This window comes from Podarcis erhardii (assembly GCF_964252035.2).
Source record: "Podarcis erhardii genome assembly, chromosome: 1".
Lineage (NCBI taxonomy): Eukaryota > Metazoa > Chordata > Lepidosauria > Squamata > Lacertidae > Podarcis > Podarcis erhardii.
The window spans coordinates 34,581,748-34,587,747 of NC_138497.1; positions in this window are offsets into that span (position 1 = coordinate 34,581,748).

Sequence of the window (6,000 nt, forward strand, 5' to 3'; positions counted from 1 at the left end):
GTACAGTGGTACCTCGGGTTCCAGACGCTTCAGGTTCCAGATGCTTCAGGTTACAGACTCCACGAACCCAGAAATAGTACCTCGGGTTAAGAACTTTGCTTCACGATGAGAACAGAATGCTTCACGATGAGAACAGTAATTGTGCTCCAGCGGTGCAGCGGCAGTGGGAGGCCCCATTAGCTAAAGTGGTACCTCAGGTTAAGAACAGTTTCAGGTTAAGAACAGACCTCCAGAGTGAATTAAGTTCTTAACCTGAGGTACCACTGTATACTGCTTATTAGGCGAATCCTCATCTTCATTGCGTTTTCTGGATAAACGCACACGGATACAGTAAGGAACATTCCTTACTCCTTTTGCCAAGCCTTGTTCAAGCGGGTGTCAATGCGTAAATCAGGAGTCCACATCTCCTTCATTGCAAATTTACGGATCTCCTTGAGAGCACGAGGAGCCCATACCGTGGATCCGTTTGCGAATGTTTATAGTATATTGCCAAGTAACCACCTCATTGATGGCTGATCGTCCTTTCTTCTTTTCACCACCTTTCTTTGCAGGAGCCATCCTGCTCAGGACCAGACCAGAAAACATGAAGTTATTTTTCTAAAGCTGTTATGTACTTACACAAACCTTTCCCCAAGCCTGCTGATAAAGTAATTGCCCTCAGCACATGAACATCAGAAGCAGAGGGAATAGCTCAGCTGGTTAAGAGAGTGTGGTGCTGATAATGCAAAGTTGCAGGTTTGATCCCTGTACGGGGCAGCTGCATATTCCTGCATTGCAGAGGGTTGGACTAGATGATCCTCAGGGTCCCTTCCAACTCTATGATTGTATGATTGATTGTGTCCCAGGGACACACAGTCCTGTCAAATCCTCTCTTCCCCACCTCGCTCCCAGCGCTGAAGAGGAGAAAACAGTGCTACCATTTCTAGGGAAACAAAACCAAGAGAGGAAGCGGCAGAACAGTCCTTTCACACTTGCAACCTGGCGAATGAATGATTTATACTTAGTGTGACTGGAGTGAGCCAAAAAAGTACCCAGGCATGGAAAGTTAAACAGGAACTAGGCAGGTGGGGGTGGGGGGAGGGGGAGGGACAGCTGTGCCTTAGGAAGCAGGGGGTTCCCCTCTGTCTTTCTGCTCAGAGTCCAAACTGTGAGAGCAAATCCTGTGAAAATGCGTCGAGAGCTTAATTTGAGACAGGGTGTGATGTTACTCTGTTGAAAACGCCTTTGCACCCAATGAGGCACAAAGACCTGAGACTGGGAAAGAGGAGAATTGGAATCCTACCCCACGTATAATCTTCCTTGGACCCTGTGAATTCCATTTTGAATGCAAAACTTCAGCTTGCACAAGGTCCCATCTGTCCTTTCCACCAACTGCAAGTAGCAGTGATCTCACACAAGGAAGGGGGGAGGGACAGGAAGCTGCCATTTGTAGCGTGAGACCATTGGCCTATGTAGTTTCATATTGTCTACTTTGGCTGGCAGCAGCTCTCCAGGGTTTTAGGGCACAGGGTATTTCCAGGCCTAGCTGTGGATGCTGGAGATTGAAATGTTCTCCCCCTCTCCCGCCCTATACATTTGAGAAATTGTGATAAGCTTCTGTTGCTTTCCTCTTAGCCCAGAGAATCTCAGAAAGACCTCCAGAACACTCACATAATATCACCTCTGGACCTTTTCCTACTTAAGCATTAACCAATGTAAACTGCTTGGCTTATTATTATTATTATTATTATTATTATTATTATTATACCGCCCTATACCCAGTCCTTTTAAAATAGTTATAGATGCAGGTCTGAATTCAAACACCAGCAGCATCTGGAGTTGAATCAGAAAAATCCCCTTTTTAATGTGTTGCTTGATAAGCCTGCAGTTCACATATCTCTATGGATGGCGCCTTTTAAAATCGGACTTTCTGGTGAATAATGGGATGAAGGCGAGGGTTTTCCCCACTCAGCCACAGTGAACATTCTTCCTCCCTGCTTCGCAGATTAGATGGATCAACTTCGATTGCCACACAGTCCATGAACTTGCTTGCTAGTAAGAAACGCTTTTCCTTTTCGTTTCCCTATGGTCCATGACATATAATTTACCCAGTGAACTAAAGCTTGTACTGCTACACTAGGAAACCTTGACTGTTTTTATCATTTCAGTTGCAATGTAAAGCAGAGCATTTAGACAAGCATCTGATTAGGAGGCCAGCAGGACCCAGCCCTGTCATGCAGCAGGGAGCTATAGCAATCTGCTTCAGGTGGCACAAGGGGAGTGGGGGGCATAGACAAAGGCAGAAAGGGCGCATTTGGCTACTGGGCTGGAGTTTCTCTACACCTGCCCTAGAGTGCAGGAGCAGCCCAAGCTGTTTGAAATATGGCAACCCTAGGTAAGCGCAACTTCCTCCTATGCTATGTTGTCTTTCTGGTTCTTTTTCCAATACTTCAGGCAGGTTCTATGCCTTTTCTTTCTTTTCAAAGTGTCCCAGTGTACGTTTATTCAAACAATTATACATTCACACACACATCCCTAAAAGAAAAGAAAAGAAACAATTTTAAAATGGGGAGTAAAGCAGCTTTTTGGTGGAGCACATTTTCACCTTCTCTGACTTATCGGAGGTTTAGGCTTCCTGGAGATTTTCAAGCCTGTCTTCTCCACCCACTGCTACCTTTAGAGGACAGTACAGTACCCACATTTCCATTTGACATACAGACACCCTTAAGTTTCCAAACAGCTATCTGATCTCTCCCACTGAAAGTCATCTGTTGCACATTCATCCAATTTAGCGCTTAGCCCCCTACTCTGAAGCGCATGCACACCAGCTGCTTGGTGGGCTGGGGCAGTGCAACAGAGATGGTTAGGGAAGTCCACAAGGATAGTGTGTGTGTGTGAATGCCTCTTCATTCCATGGATGCCAGCCACGTCCCTTTGTCATGTGACTCTTGACCGTTCATCCACTGGCAGGTGTGGCTCAAGACTGGAGTACTGTGTCCAGTTCTGGGCACCACAGTTCAAGAAGGACACTGACAAACTGGAACGTGTCCAGAGGAGGGCAACCAAAATGGTCAAGGCCTGGAAACGATGCCTTATGAGGAACGGCTAAGGGAGCTGGGCATGTTTAGCCTGGAGAAGAGGAGGTTAAGGGGTGATATGATAGCCATGTTCAAATATATAAAAGGATGTCACATAGAGGAGGGAGAAAGGTTGTTTTCTGCTGCTCCAGAGAAGTGGACACGGAGCAATGGTTCCAAACTACAAGAAAAAAGATTCCACCTAAACATTAGGAAGAACTTCCTGACAGTAACAGCTGTTCGACAGTGGAATTTGCTGCCAAGGAGTGTGGTGGAGTCTCCTTCTTTGGAGGTCTTTAAGCAGAGGCTTGACAACCATATGTCAGGAGTGCTCTGATGGTGTTTCCTGCTTGGCAGGGGGTTGGACTCGATGGCCCTTGTGGTCTCTTCCAACTCTATGATTCTATGATTCTAAGAGAGCAAAAATGTTTCTCACCCTTTAAAGTATCAGTATTGTAGAGGTTTGAATGTTGCTTACCGGAAACCAGAGTTCAACACCTGAGATGGGACAAGGATAGAAGCTCCAAGTTCTGTATTACCATGTAATCTTTCTTCCACGACCAGAAGGACCATTTTATAGAAGACCATGCTTGTGAACACTCTCACAATAACATATTGGGAGTATACATCACAAATATATGCATCTTTGTAAACATTGTTTGGTTGGAGAACTGCATCACAAAATTCACATAAGTGCACATTTTGAAGGGCAGCTGTTTTTCAGTTTTCATATTATTTCAGAAAGTGTGAATTTGATAAGATTTAGCTTTGAATGTGAACTGAATCAAATTTCTGCGTCATCCTGAATATTTCCCTCGTCCCTAGTGGGGACTACCAGAGTGCTGTTGACTCACTTGGTTGGGAAGAAGTGGTCCTTGTCTGTTGCATCAGCTAAGCCAAACAAAGGGAGAATAGTACTAATTTCAGACAAAAACAAAAAAAACAGAAGAACCTTAAAAGATGTTGGAGAAAACCCCAAAGTTTCTGCATTCTCCTGTATGCCCTTGTTGTACTGTAACTATTACATATCTGATTCCCACACCCCAGCCAGCCTGCAGAACAAAAGGGTTTAAATTTTCCAAATCAGTTTGAGAGGAAGCAGGGGACGAGACTCAGCCTCCTCTGCTCTGCACCAAAAGGCTGATCAGCAGGATTTTAGTCTTTATTGACTGCTTGCACCTCTCCAATTACACATGCTCAGGTATTGCCGCCTCCTCTGTTGCTTTTCAACACCCACATCTGCCTTTTCTCTCATAACGTTCATTTTGCTTTTGCACCAAAATGCCTTTTTAAAAAAGCAAATGTTCCAAGTTTTTGTTTGGCATTGTTATGGTTCTGTGACTGATACGCTGAATATCAATTCTTTCCCATTTGCTGGGGAATAGAGAGCTATGTTTAGTATATACAGTCAGTGCAATCCTATAGATATCTAATCAGAAGTAAATACCATTGAGTCTTGAGAGGAGCTTGCTCCCAGGTAAGCGTCTATGGGATTGCACCCTGAGGGCACTTCCAGATGCTCACTATTTTCAGATGCAAACTGTGCAACTAAAGTGATCTGGAGCTTCTTGTTCAGCAAAGGATAAGGCCAGTGGCAGGAACACACAATGGCAAGAGCAGACCCTACAAGTGCCCCTATTTTCCAGGGACATCCCTGATTTAGAGAAGTTGTCCTGGTTTCTGATTTGATCCCAGAATTTCCCACTTTTCCTTAGGATGTCCCTATTTTCATTGGAGAAATGTTGAAGAGTATGGTGTTATCCAGCCCCCGAGCCATCTGAAGGCAATCCTGTATAGGGAAGTTTTTTTAATGTTTAATATTTTATTATGTTATGTTGGAAGCTACCCAGAGTGGCTGGGGCAACCTAGTAAGATGAGACGTCCCCACTATATTCAAAAAAATGTTGGATGGTATGCAAGAGTGCACTAATATTTGCTTGATGCAACACTGTCTAACTTCACCACAACAAACCAGTCAGAATAAATAGTGGATGTCATCTTAACTTCCTTGCAAACTTTGTGCACACAAATTAAAATGAATCTCAATAAACGGATAATCTGGAAACAGACTCAGTGTATAGTCACATTAGCAGCTTCCAATGTAGAAAGGCCACCCCAGTCCTGTGCATACACATTGCATTAGAAGCTACATTTGCACAGAGTTGTTCACATCAGAGAGGGAGTGGGGATATTGTCACCTGACGCTCTTGAACTTTCCCCCCTCTCCCTTGCAACTCCTGCTCATTAAACTGTGTCATCTATGCTTGTACACTCATCTGTGCCAACACTATAGGTGTTAGGGATGCTCAAAGTAGTGCTTATTCTACATCCAGTGTTCTAACCTGATTGAAACTGGTTTTAGAAAAACATGCATCAAACAACAGTATTTGTCGAGAAACTATAGGACTGATACGGATTGTGGCTCACATCATATGAAAGTGTCTTCACAAATTAGCAGTGGAAGAGCACTGGATCCAGGGTAAACGGTCATATGAACATACCCTAAGGTAAAACAGCAAGGACAGGTCCACTTCCATTTGATTGCAGAAGAACAGTGCCTCCTTAGCCCCAGTATTGAAGTGAATTAACAGTGCCTAGGAAGATCAGTGTTCTTGAGTTTATTTCATGTCACAATCTCACAAACAACAGTATGGTTGGCAACGAGAATTTTCTTTTCTTTTTGCCAGCAATAACATCCTGGAGATAACAATCTATGAATCTTGTTGATGTATAGAAGTCCTTGCTCTTGATTCAAACCGATGTAATTCATTGCTTTTCCGTTTCATTTATATTCATTATTGCAAGTTCAGGCACAATCACAGAATTTGTATAGCGAGAGGTACAAGATCTTCTTTTCACATCCCCACCCATGGGAGAATTTACTTTTAATTGCAATCAGGTGTATTTCATTGCACCACATTTTAGTTAGTTTCCAAAGTACACA